The 14,166-nt window shown below is 47.4% G+C and overlaps 1 protein-coding gene across 1 annotated transcript in view; it reads right to left on the bottom strand.

The window, feature by feature from the left end:
• The window catches only part of LOC138664139 (gastrula zinc finger protein XlCGF26.1-like), a 57,704-nt gene extending 43,773 nt beyond the window's left edge, over window positions 1–13,931 (bottom strand). Inside the window, exon 1 of the mRNA XM_069750580.1 lies at window positions 13,875–13,931. The gene's annotated coding sequence lies outside the window, so the exon portion shown is untranslated. The remainder of the gene's footprint in view (window positions 1–13,874) is intronic.
• Window positions 13,932–14,166: the final 235 nt, after the last annotated feature.

Below are 14,166 nucleotides of genomic sequence, written 5' to 3'. Positions count from 1 at the left end.
ATGGATCCCAGGCCCACAGTGTGACTCAATCAGAAGACACTGCGAGGCGGGATCTCGGGCAGCGCGGCCGCACAGGCGCAGCCAGCCTGACACCAAATTATGTCAGAAGACAGGCAGCGCAAATAGGGCATGCCCAAGGGATAACAGAACAGCGCAGGCTCCGTGACAGCTTAAAACAACGCTGAGGAGGCAGCGCATGGCACCAAGGGGGTAGGAATGACGGCTGTGCTGCGTCACATTACGAAGGAAAGTCCCAGCTCCGGGACGGTATAACGGTATCAGTGAACACATTTTATAAGTGTTAAGTTCTGCGTGTGCAAAGAGCTAAAAAAAAAGAGCTACCTTTTCCTTGTGCAGCATTACTGCTGCACAAGATGGCTCTTTCAGTAACAAATGACGGGGGGGGGGGGGGGACAGGTTCCCTTACATTTAGGTTGTTGTGCCAGCGTGGCGGTCGCAGGACACATTGCCGGCTACACAGCTGGGGATCAGCTGACGTTACTGAAACCCAATAACACTGGGTCGTATGTTTTTACTGTGCAGCCTGCACTTCTGAGCCGCAACTGGCGGTGTTGGAGCCCAGGAATAGCAGTTCAGGTGGTAGAAAGATGAACACAGCAGGAGACCTGGATGACACCCAATTACTTAATCAGGCAGAGGAGTGGCAAATTCCTGCGAGATCCAGGCCTGGTTCATTTTCAGGAAAGTAAGCCGGTCAACGTTATCGGAGGATAGTCGCATGCGACGGTCTGTTAGTACACCACCTGCGGCACTAAAGACACGTTCCGATAAGACACTAGCCGCAGGGCAAGCCAGCACCTCCAATGCATACTGGCTTAGCTCTGGCCATGTATCCAGCTTAGAGACCCAAAACTTGAACGGGGAAGAGCCGTCTGGGAGTACAGTAAGAGGGCAAGCCATGTAGTCTGTCACCATCTGACGGAACCGTTGCCTCCTGCTGACTGGAGCCGCCGGTGATGGTGTAGACATTTGGGGCGGGCACACAAAAGTGTGCCAGAGTTGTGCCATACTGGGCTTGCCTTGGGCAGAGGCACTGCTTCTGCTCCCTCTTTGGGCAGAGCCTCCCCCACTGCCTCGACGCACTGAGCTGCTTTGTAAAGCACTAGCAGCACTCCTCTCAGTTGGACAGGAGAAGATGATGGAATTCACCAGTGTGTCGTGGTACTCCCGCAATTTACGCTCCCGGGTCAACGCAGGGATGAGGCTTTGGACGTTGTCCCGGTAGCGAGGATCGAGGAGGGTGAACACCCAATAATCAGGCATGTTGAGAATGTGGTCGATGCGGCGGTCGTTTCTCAGGCACTGCAGCATGAAATCCACCATGTGCTGCAGAGTGCCAACTGGCCCAGAAACGCTGTCCCCTGCTTGAGACATGATCTCTGCCCGCTCGTCATCACCCCACCCTCGCTGTACACACTGACCACTGGACAATTGTGTCGCTCCATCCTCTGGACGGAGCTCTTCCTCCTCCATTGACTCCTCCTCATCCTCCTCACAAATTGGCCCCTGCGTACCCCTTTGTGAGGAACCACGTGGCGCTGACTCTCCAGAAGCTGATGGAAAAGGTGACTCCTCATCCTCCACCTCTTCCACCACATCATCCCTTAACCCTTGCAAAGTTTGCTGAAGCAGGCAGATAAGGGGGACAGTCATGCTGACTAGTGCATCATCTGCACTTGCCATCCGCGTGGAATAATCAAAAGGACGCAAAACCTGGCAGACGTCCTTCATAGTGGCCCACTCTGTGGTTGTGAAGTCTGATCGGCGCTGACTGCGACTTCTTTGCGCCTGATGCAGCTGGTACTCCATAACTGCTTGCTGCTGCTCACACAACCGCTCCAACATATGTAACGTGGAATTCCACCGGGTAGGTAGGTCACATATGATGCGGTGTTCCGGAAGGCGGAATCGGCGCTGCAGAGCAGCAATGCGGGATCTGACCAAGCTGGAACGCCGCAAGTGAGCACACTCTAGGCGGACCTTGTGCAGCAGGGCATCAAGATCCGGATAGTCCCTCAGAAAACTCTGCACAACCAAATTGAGCACATGTGCCAGACATGGGATGTGAGTGAGGTTGCCAAGGGCCAAAGCTGCCACCAGATTTCGGCCATTGTCACACACTACCATGCCTGGCTGGAGATTCGCTGGCAGTAACCACACATCGCTCTCCTGCTTGATGGCATTCCAGAGCTCCTGCGCTGTGTGGCTTCGATGCCCCAATGAAACTAGTTTCAAGACGGCCTGCTGACGTTTGGCCACGGCTGTGCTCATGTCGGTCATAGGTAAACGTTCACGGGTCCATGTGGAGGTGGACTGTGACGGATCCTGCAGAGAGGAATCAGAGGAACTGGTGTAAGAGGAGGAGTCGATGCGTACAGACTGGATTCCTGCAATCCTTGGAGTGGGCAGGACACGTCCTGCGCCACTCGCACGATCTGTACCTGGCTCAACAACATTAACCCAATGGGCAGTGAGGGAAACATATCGCCCCTGTCCATGCTGACTGGTCCACGCATCGGTGGTGAGGTGGACCTTGCTACTGACGGCGTTCAGTAGCGCATGTTTTATGTTTGCCTCAACATGCCTGTGCAGAGCAGGGACAGCCTGCCTGCTGAAGTAAAAGCGGCTGGGCACCTTGTACTGTGGGACTGCCAATGCCATCAAGTCACGGTAGCTGTCAGTCTCCACCAGCCTGAACGAGAGCATTTCCAGGGACAACAGTTTGGCAATGCCTGCATTCAGAGCCTGTGCTCGGGGGTGGTTGGCCGAGAATGCCCGCCTTTTCTCCCATGCCTGGACTACCGATGGCTGTAGAGTAGACTGGGAGTGTGAGGATGACTGGGAAGGTGGTGCTGTGGGTGGAATTACACTAGGTCTCTGGACAACAGTGGAGGAAGAGGCAACACGAGATGAAGAGGTGGTAGCTGCCGCTGTTGGTTGGCCTACGTCTTCACTGTGTTTCTGTAACTCCACCGCGTGCCTGTTCCGCACATGTTTCCACATATTTGTGGTATTGAGGTTGCTGACACTTTTACCTCTTTTTACTTTCTGATGACACAGCTTGCATTTGACAAAACAAATGTCATCTGCAACTGTGTCAAAAAAGGACCAGGCACTGCAAGTCTTGGGAGCGCCCTTTTTGGCTTTGGAAAGAGACAGGCTCCTAACGGGTGCCAAAGTGGAGGCTACAGGCTCCGCAGTCTTCCCCCTCCCTCTCCCTCTTTGGCCCGTAAGGGGAAGCTCTTCCTCAGAGCTGCTCCCACCACCTTCCTGTTCCTCACGCCACGATGGGTCAAGGACCTCATCATCTCCACTACCCTCTGCCACCAACTGCTCCTCCTGGGTAGTCTCGGCAGCACAGTACGCATCAGAAAGCGGCACCTGAGTTTCATCATCAGATGCGTACTGCGCTGTGGTCACCGGAGGCACTGGCCCACCTGCCTCTTCAGAGTCAGAGAGATAAAGCTTTTGGGCATCACTGCACACTGCCTCTTCTTCCATTTCTCCAATGCTGCTTGGCTGGCCCCCTGTTTCCAAGCCAAGAGATTCAGAGAACAGAAGTAGAGACGGCTCCTGTCCTGGGCTCTCTGACTGCCTGGCCAATTTGGCAGGTGGTGAAGAGACAGATGGCTGCTCTCCAGTGCTCTGTGCCTGAGAGGATGTGGCACTAACTGAAGTCGATGCCGAGGCGTTAGCTGCCATCCACCCGACAACGGCTTCAATTTGGTCTTCACGTAGCAGCGGTGCACGGCGCTCTCTGACAAAGCTGCGCATGAAGGACTGTTCCCTGCTGAAACTGAGTGACGACGAGTCACCGGCGCCCGCAGCAGGCACAGAATCACCACGTCCTCTCCCTGCTCCTCTCCCTGCTCCGCGCCCACGCCCACGTGCCTTACTCCCTGCCCTCTTCATCTTGGTTGACAGATAAAGATAAGCAGAAAAGTACTAAGGCCTTAGTGTGCTTATTCCTGAAATGCTCCTCCTAACAGGTGTAAGAAACACTAATGTTGTAAATTGTGGACTAAACTTTATTATTTTTCAAATGTGGCCTACACAAGTGTTAAGTTGTGTTTGGTGAACTTAACTTTTTTTTTGGTGCAGATCGGGCTACAGAGCTAGTTTAAATCACACGGAGACCGTGTAGACAGCCGTAAACGGCGCTGCAAGGCCAAAAAACCCTCCTCTCGGTTATCCTATATAGTGTTTTTCCACTATTTAGCTGGATACGAGTGGAAAGACACTAATAGGAATTTTTTTTTTCAAATTTTAAACTGGCTGCACTATTTGAAAAAAAGGAAATTGTTTTTCAAGGTATGAGGCAGTAACGCACCCTGAGCTGAATCCAACCGGCTATGGCTGCACACAGACTACAGGGCGAGCTGGGCTCACACGGAGACCGTGCAGACAGCCGTAAACGGCGCTGCAAGGCCAAAAAACCCTCCTCTAGGTTATCCTATATAGTGTTTTTCCACTATTTAGCTGGATACGAGTGGAAAGACACTAATAGGAATTTTTTTTTTTCAAATTTTAAACAGGCTGCACTATTTGAAAAAAAGTAAAATTTTTCTCAAGGTATGAGCCAGTAACGAACCCTGAGCTGAATCCAACCGGCTATGGCTGCACACAGACTACAGGGCGAGCTGGGCTCACACGGAGACCGTGCAGACAGCCGTAAACGGCGCTGCAAGGCCCAAAAACCCTCCTCTAGGTTATCCTATGTAGTGTTTTTCCACAATAGAGCTGGAGACTGGTGGAAAAACACTAATAGGAAATTTGAGAAAAAATGTGCAGCAGGCTGCACTAAGAGCAAAAAAGGACAACTGTGTGAGGCAGTGTGAACCCTCCCTGAGCTGAATACAACCGGGTATATGGCTGCACACAGACTACAGAGTGAGCTGCACACACACACACACACACACAGAGACCTTGCAGAACGCTGTTAAAACAGCGCTGCAAGGCAAGAGCAAGGTGAACAGTGAAGAACACACAGCGTTTTGCTAAATTAGCCTTTGGAAAGGAAAATAAAGCAATTAGCTAGCTCGACTGGCCCTCAGTTAGAACACAGCGTCCTGTCCCTAACTGAAATCACAGCAGAGTGAGCGCAAAATGGCGGCAGCGTTTTTTATAGTGCAGAGTGACATCATTTCAGCAGCCAATCCAAGCCTTGCCAGTACTTACATGCCCACCATGCTAAACAGGATGTGCCCACACTTCCAATCATTCCTCATTGGCTGCTGCGTTCAGTTTGAATTCTGGGAACTTCCGATTCCGGTATCCGATACGCGGGAAGTATCGGAATTCGGTATCGGAATTCCGATACCGCAAATATCGGCTGATACCCGATACTTGCGGTATCGGAATGCTCAACACTAGTGATTACCCATAGAACCCCCTTTGAAAGATTTTCCTGATCCAACCACCACTTAAGGGAGTGTAATACTTCCGACGTTAGGAAAACTGTTTTATCCAGACATCCTCTATTCTTAATGTCCTCCTCCAATACAAATTTTTGTAGATGCCTAGTATGGAACTGCGCCCACTGGACCGCAGGAATGCACGATGTTAGAGAACCTAGTAATGACATGACCTGTCTTAGTGACATACTACGCTTTTTTATTGCTAAGGATACTTTATCAACTATGGAAATTTTCTTATCCTCGGGCAGCTTACAAATCTGGTCAACCGAATCCAGAAGGAGCCCAAGGAATTTCTGACACGTTACAGGCTGAAGTCTAGATTTTTCCCAATTAACCAGCCAGCCCAGGGATTGTAAGGATAACACTACCTCCCGTAACCTCTGCTCACACTGTAGGGTTTTTTTACCTACAATCAATAGGTCATCTAAATATGGAATGACCAAAGTATCCTTTACCCGTAAAAAAGACATTACTTCCAATAGTAATTTAGTAAAAACCCTTGGGGCCATAGATAACCCGAAGGGCATTGCCCTGTATTGTAGATGACGATTTTGCCCCTCTATACAAACTGCTACCCGAAGAAATTGCTGGTGTAAATGATGTATAGGAATATGGTAATAAGCATCCTTAAGATCCAATACTACCATGTAACAGTTTAGAAATAGATTTTTTATAGCTGAACAAATGGATTCCATCTTAAATGTTTTAGGTCTTATAAAGGAATTCAGCTTTCTTAAATTAATTATAGTTCTGAAAGAGCCATCCGGCTTACTAATCAGAAACAAGGGAGAGTAAAATCCCCTCCCTATCTGGGAAGATGGAACCTCTACTAGGACTTGTTTGAGTAAGAGGGATTTAACTTCTGTTTCAAGTGCCTCTTGCTGAGGCCTGGATCTTAAGGTGGTAAGAAGGAAAGAATCCGGAGGAGTTCTAATAAAGTCTAACGTGAGGCCTGAAGATATTAATTCAATAGCCCATGGATTAATCATTATTTCTTTTCATTGTTGAATAAATTGTTTTAGTCTTCCACCCACCGGAGAAATATAATCAATGGAATTTATCTGCTGGCTTGAAGGGGCGTTTATTAAACAAATTTCCTTTTTGTTTGAAATCTTTATTATTCCATCTGTCTCTGAAGCCTCCCCTCCTTCCGAATGGTGGCTTCCTGAACGCCCTTCTGTAAGACGGAATAAAGGGATTAGGAAACCCTTTCTTCCTTTCCCCCGCCTTAGTGAGTATATCATCAAGGACTGCTCCAAAGAGGTACTCACCCTGACAGGGTATGGCACACAATTTGGATCTAGACTGGGCATCCCCCTTCCAGTTTTTTAGCCATAATGCACGCCGAGCCGTATTGGAGAGATTAGCTGTTCTGGCCGCGAGGCGGAGAGAATCAATTGAGGCATCCGATATAAAAGCAGCAGCACCCTTAATCAAAGGAATAGATGCCCGTAACTTCTCCCTGGATACGCCACTTTTAATATTTTGATCCAGCTGTTCCAGCCAGACTAGCATAGACCTGCTAGTACACGTGGCTGAGATTGCCGGCTTGAATGCCGTGACACAGGCTTCCCACGATTTTTTAAGAAGTGCGTCTGATTTTCGATCCATGGGATCTGATAAGGAACATGCATCCTCCACAGGTAAGGAGAAACGGCGAGATGTAGACGCAACCGCCGCATCCACTTTTGGCATTTTAGCCCAGGTATTCAAATCCTCGTCATCGAAGGGGTAGCGTCTCTTACAGGATATTGGCACAAACCCCTTTTGACCTCTACTCCATTGTTTCTTAACGAGGTCCTTTATGGCCTGGTTTACCGGAAATAAGTGGCCCTTCCGCTGAGAAAGACCAGCGAACATGACTTCCTGTGGTGTTTGGGGTTCTTTTGACTCAGATAACCCCATCGTATTCCTCACTGACTTAACTAAGTTGTTTATACCATCAGTTGGAAAACAGACAAAGTCTTCTTCCTCTGAAGAATTGGACAGCTGAGAGACATGTGAGTCGACCTCCCCACTCTCTGCTGACGTGTCAGCTTTAGGTGAGGATACTCTTCTACTTCTTTTTTCAATATTTACGGAAGAAGAACCACCTCCCAACGACTGAAGTTCTTCCCGAATTATAAGCCGTATCTCATTCATCTTAACAGACTCCTCCTGCGGCAAGGTGTTATCTATACACGCCTGACACAGACTTTTAAGATAGGAGTCAGGCAGGGGTTCGGTACATATAGCACATTGTTTGTGCTTGATCTTCCCCGTCCTCTTTGCCTAGGAACAATATAAGCAAAGGAATCAATATAAGCTTCAGTGAAGCTATATATACACTCACCCAGCGTATTATTTTATACCGGCTGCGGGGTTGTCTTAGCTTGGGATGTAGAACGGGACGACTTCCTTCCTGATTTGTCAGTGGAGTCACTTATTTTAGAGTGTCCACTACTCCTTTTCCTGGCTTCACCACTGGGTACTAGTGGCTCTTCCATAGGGTGCACACCGACCTCCACTTGGGACGACATAATGGCACACAGACTGCACTACTAACTCAACTTTATAGTGCAGTAACTCCCTGTACACGCCCTTTCCTCCGCTGCATCCCCTTTTTTTTTTTTTTTTTTTACTCACAGAAGTCCGGCGTCAGGGCAATGGAACCGCATAGAGGAATCCAATATGGCGGTTCCCCCGGAAATGGTACTCCAACCCCGCGACCCCGGAAGTTCAAGCCTCTTTTTCCGGGACGCCGACGCTACTGCGCATGCGCCCGCATCTCTGCTGCACCGGAAGACGTCGCCGTAAGCGCTACACCTACAACCATGTCGCCTCTACCTTGGAGGGACCAGGAGGGAAACCCAGACCGGGGAGTCGCCACACAGCCGCTCAGCCCCACATACCTCAGGAGGGCACCATCTACCTGCTCCAGGTCCGGGCCGGACAAGGTACTTGTCGCACTGTCAGCGCTTCACACAACGGTGTCCCAGCAGGGAGACCGTTGGTAACCTCCAGGCTTCACATCAGCCGCAGCAGATGAGGGGGGAGCCAGCAGGATCATTCCCCCGATACCTGCTCTGGGGCCCCTGCCGCTCAGCAGAGTCGTACAGGCGGCAGTCCAGGCTGGTCTTCCTCTTCTTAGCTCCATAGAGTCTTCTCTGTGGGTTCCCATCTAGGAACAGGAAACCAACTGAGGAGCGAGGGGGGCCGCCCCTTTTATCTCTCTGTAGGTTTCCTGTTCCTAGGGGCGGATCCCCTCTCTCTCTAGTGGGTGCTGTCGTGGCAAATAAAAAAAGCAGCATTTCCATGGCCAACAGATTGGAGATGGTGGAGTTCAACCTCTTAGCTTTGGCATGTGTAGGAGGAAACATACTTTTATGTGATCACAACTATGGGACCAAGAGCTGGCTGCTGTGCTGAGAGAGGGTGGAGTACGCAGAACAGGACAAACTGCTGGACTGTGAGTGAGCAGAGATGTTATGGTGGATTGAGAAAGATGTGTTTTGCTAGGTAACACAAAAAGAGCAGGCATGTCCGATTCCGTAACAGCTGACGGCCTCTCACTCATCCCAGCTGTAGGGGGTAAACAACTGGAGTTTCTGCGGCCGGTGACCTTGTGAGAACACTTGGCATGGTGACGGAGGAGGAGGAAGCAGCAGATGTGGTTGATGGGACAGCTGGTGGTTGGTGTGTAACGCTAGTCGGCATTTTACTGCAGTAAGATTCCCAGACTAAGGCATGTTGATAGCGCGCATGCCGATTCATGCATGTAGTTGTCAAATTATTGGCCCCGGATCGAACATGAAAACATTTTGGGCATTGGTGCAGATGCTTTCCTCCTCTGGATTCTGTGAATCTTTAAGCAGACTGCTGATGCCCATCGAATAGATTGTGTGAACAGCTCTGAAGAATGGCTTATCTGTGGTTCCCCAGTCAGTTGGACGTTTAGAAAATTGTGTCGCGGAGAGAAACAAGGGTGATTGGGGAGCCACCTCTGAGGATTGTACTATGTGATGTTAAGGTGGAGGCAGAGGCACTTGATGCAGCGCTTGCCAACCACTAGAGCACATGCTCTTTCTGGCCCTTATCTACAAGGCATACCGCTGTGCAGCTGCCAAAGAATGGGAGTGAAGTAGCCTGTCCAGTAACAGATGTTGTAAGTCGTCTTTGGATAGGAAGATATGGTGTTTGTTCAGTTGAGCTTTCATAATCATTAACACTTAACCCATGTACACATCGAAAACGAAGCCTATTAACCCTCCCACTACGACTTCGCATTTTTTCACTCATGTTGAATGTACTCTTCCCCTCTTGTAATCTGCTGTTTAACAACCTTAGGCCCACACCTGTCAGTCACATGTCACTAAATGAAGAATCACTATTTATTTTCTTAGATAGTATGCCTGAACAACACTGTTATACCCAACGATTTTTAAGAGGAAATGTGGCCTTCTCATTTCTCACTGCAACACAGTAGTATCAAAACCTATTTGGATTAGCAAATTGGGCCTCCTGGCTGCACCCTAATGTTAGGCCTAACGATTTGTAAGTGGAAATCTGGCCTTCTGATTTGTCACTGAAACACAGTTTTATCACAAAAGATTTGGATTAGCAAATGGGGCCTCCTGAAACTGCAACGCAGTTTTAGCACAATCTAGTTAGATGCTGGAAGATCGATTTCACACAGGACAGGATCCTATGTAGCTAACTGACCAGTTCAGTTACAGCAGTAGCAGAAGCGACTTCTCTGCACTGTGACACTGAGAAAAGGGTGCCAGCAAAACAAGATGTCTGCTTTTCATATGGCCAGGGACAAGTGATTTTGGCAGCTAATCACAGAAGACCTTCTGTAATGATGTTGTGGATGGCTTCTGCACCCTGATTGGCTGTCGGATTGTGCACATATTAAAAGTTATTAAAGAAAGAAAAAAAGGTAAAAAAAAAATCAACTCCACAGCTCCCCTGATCTAGACACACCACATCAAACATGTCTCCCCCCCCCCCCACTCATCATAAAGCACACTATCGTAGCCAAAGTCATAACAAAAGCATTAGTGGAAACACGGTGATTTACCAAACTGTGACCAAATTTTGCCGACTTAAAGGAAAAATGTTCAGGAAACCGAACACGAATCTGAATGTGCTACATTCTTGCCAAATTTAAGTTTGGCAAACGTTTTCCGAACAAGTTCGCTCATCTCTATTAATGACAGTTGTTCAGCAAAATGAAGTGACCTGAAGGAATTCTCTGGATCAACATCAGCAGGATGATTATCAAAAATGTAATTTTAGAGTGATGTATCTGATTAATTTATTAACATCACATGCAGTGGAAAAAAGATTGAGGTCACAGGCAGGTAAAAAATGTATGCCATACAATAATTCACGTCGATCGTAAGTCAGAATAAAAGAAGACAAATTTATGACATAAAATGTCTTATTGAAGATTCCAGAGTTGACATATCGGTACATTTTTATTTGTGTTGATGTTCCCTTCCTTTTCTCCTACATGTTTTATTTTGGAGTACGGATGTCTGTTTTTTTTTTCTGTAGTAGGATTTTTTGCATTCATGAATAGATTCCGAATATGTGTACTCTGTAACTTCATGGGAAGTATCAAGACCCGAGGAACTAAATGTGACCTTGTCCGGTGTGCTATACACATTAGTTCAGTATTTGGGATTTCTTAGGATAGATTTGGGAGATTTATTTTTTTTCCACCTGCCTCATACGTAAACCTGTTCTATGGAGTAATCACATGTATCACGCTCCCATTTTTTTAATGTCCAGGATTTTCTCCTCTGCTTTCTTTATTTTGATCTTGCTCTTATTGATAAAATCATCAAAATGCTCAGGTGACATTTTTCTTTCACTTCCATTTAAATGGCTTCTATATTGATTTGCAACTATTTGAGCGCTACCTCATCTTGCCGTATAATAAGGGTAATTAGTTTCAAAGAACAGTCTGAAAGTATTTCATTACACAAATATGTCTCAATAAACTGTGCTAGGGGGATTTTTCATTCTGAGTCCCCTGGGAATAATACTCATGTCCTTATAGTTTTTAACCCCTTCATGACCTTCTGATTTTTCGTTTTTCCGTGTTCGTTTTTCACTCCCCTCCTTCCCAGAGCAATAACTTTTTTATTTTTCCGTCAATTTGGCCATGTGAGGGCTTATTTTTTGCGAGACGAGTTGTACTTTTGAACGACATCATTGGTTTTAGCATGGCGTGTACTAGAAAACAGGAAAAAAATTCCAAGTGCGGTGAAATTGCAAAAAAAGTGCAGTCCCACACTTGTTTTTTGTTTGGCTTTTTTGCTAGGTTCACTAAATGCTAAAACTGACCTGCCATTATGATTCCCCAGGTCAGTACGAGTTCATAGACACCTAACATGACTAGGTTATTTTTTACCTAAGTGGTGAAAAAAAATTCCAAACTTTGCTAAAAAAAAATAAAAATTTACGCCATTTTCCAATACTCGTAGCGTCTCTATTTTTCGTGATCTGGGGTCGGTTGAGGGCTTATTTTTTGCATGCCGAGATGACGTTTTTAATTATAGCATTTTGGTGCAGATACTTTCTTTTGATCGCCCGTTATTGCATTTTAATGCAATGTCACGGTGACCAAAAAAACGTAATTCTGGCGTTTCGAATTTTTTTCTCGCTACGCCGTTTAGCGATCAGGTCAATGCTTTTTTTTAATTGATAGATCGGGCGATTCTGAACGCGGTGATACCAAATATGTGTAGATTTGATTTTTATTATTGATTTATTTTGATTGGGGTGAAAGGGGGGTGATTTAAACTTTTATATTTTTTTCACATTTTTTAAACTTTTTTTTTTTTTACTTTTGCCATGCTTCAATAGCCTCCATGGGAGGCTTGAAGCAGGCACAGCACGATCGGCTCTGCTACATAGCAGCGATCTGCTGTTCGCTGCTATGTAGCAGAAAATCGGGTGTGTTGTGAGCGCCGACCACAGGGTGGCGCTCACAGCTACCGGCGATCAGTAACCATAGAGGTCTCAAGGTCATTTCCGGCCGCCCGGACGGATGCGGTAGTTAAATGCCGCTATCTGCGTTTGACAGCGGCATTTAACTAGTTAATAGGCGCGGGCAGATCGCGATTTCGCCCGCGCCTATTACGGGCACATGTCAGCTGTTCAAAACAGCTGACATGTCCCAGCTTTGATGCGGGCTCACCGCCGGAGCCCGCATCAAAGCGGGGCTTCTAACCTCGGACGTACTATCCCGTCCGAGGTCAGAAAGGGGTTAAGTGAGCTAAGGCTAGGTTCACATTATGTTATGTGAACCCGTTTAACGGACTATGTTACGCCGCATCATAACGCGGTGTAACGTAGTCCGTTAACGCCGCCATTGCTTGTAATGGCGAACGCATCGCTAGTGCACGCCCACATTGGGCGTGCGCTAGCGATGTGCCGTCATTTGAGTGACGGACCGCGAACGCTGCTTGCAGCGCAGATCGGGCATCTGCGTTAGCGGGATCGGCAAACGCGATCCCTTTTGGGACATTGCGTTAGCGCAGTCCATAGCGCATAGTGCTAAACGGACTGCTCTAACGCAATGTGAACCTAGCCTTAGATCCCACCATAAGCCTACAACCTGCAGTAACCACCGATTGACCAAACCGCTGCACGGCCAGCTCTACCCTCACCTACTGTATCCTCACCCATCCCTTGTAGATTGTGAGCCCTCGCGGGCAGGGTCCTCTCTCCTCCTGTACCAGTTGTGACTTGCATTGTTCAAGATTATTGTACTTGTTTTATTATGTATACCCCTCCTCACATGTAAAGCGCCATGGAATAAATGGCGCTATAATAATAAATAATAATGTGCTGTCCATCTTTGTTTACCTATATGTATATATACCCCCTTCCCTCAACTATTAGTCTTTCGATAAACATTTGTATTTTGTCTATTACTGGGGACTTTTGAAAGTCTTTTGTGTTTCTTTGTTCTTTGTATATATATATATATATATATATATATATATATATATATATATATATATATATATATATATACACACATATATATATATATATATATATAACCGCAGAGAGGTTTCCCCAGGAGACGAGTGCGCTTCTCTCTATTCATCGTCTATGGAGAGAACCGAAGCTCCAGAGAAAGAGAAGAAACTTCAATCAGTAAGTTATATGGGAGCGAGGAGAGAAATGTCACCAGCACTGAGAAAGTTAATGTCCCCAGATAGTGACAACATGGCGATGGCTATAATGGAGACTGTACAGTAACAGAGCAGCGAGCGGCGTCAGGAGGGAAGTGACCCAATGTAATCCAATACAGAGAGACCCTGATATAGCGACACAGACGGGAACACGTTCTGTCTCCTGGAATGTGACCGCAGCTCTGAGGGGGTTAATGTCCCTGCCCCCGCCCAGTAATGGGGAATCTCCAGCACCTACCTCCACCTGCAGAGCCGCACACCACATATATGGCTGTTCTGTGCGCACAGGACCTGTGATGAGGTCACAGTCATGTGATCAGTCACATGGAGGGGGAGGAGTCAGGGGTCACATGATCAATTACCTCAGTGTCTCAGACTCAGCGGGAGCATTGGTGAAGCTGCTAAACAGAAATAGGACCCCGGCCACCACATTCAGGAAGAATTGTAGAGGAGACGTTTGGTTAGAGGAGACCGATCAGTAGAGAGTTGCAGTAGTCCAGACAAAAAGAGCGATTTTAAGAGATTTTGCA

Source organism: Ranitomeya imitator, chromosome 2 (genome assembly GCF_032444005.1).
Source record: "Ranitomeya imitator isolate aRanImi1 chromosome 2, aRanImi1.pri, whole genome shotgun sequence".
Classification (NCBI taxonomy): domain Eukaryota; kingdom Metazoa; phylum Chordata; class Amphibia; order Anura; family Dendrobatidae; genus Ranitomeya; species Ranitomeya imitator.
The sequence above is the reverse complement of the archived record's forward strand: the minus strand, read 5'-3'. Positions and strand labels throughout refer to the sequence as shown.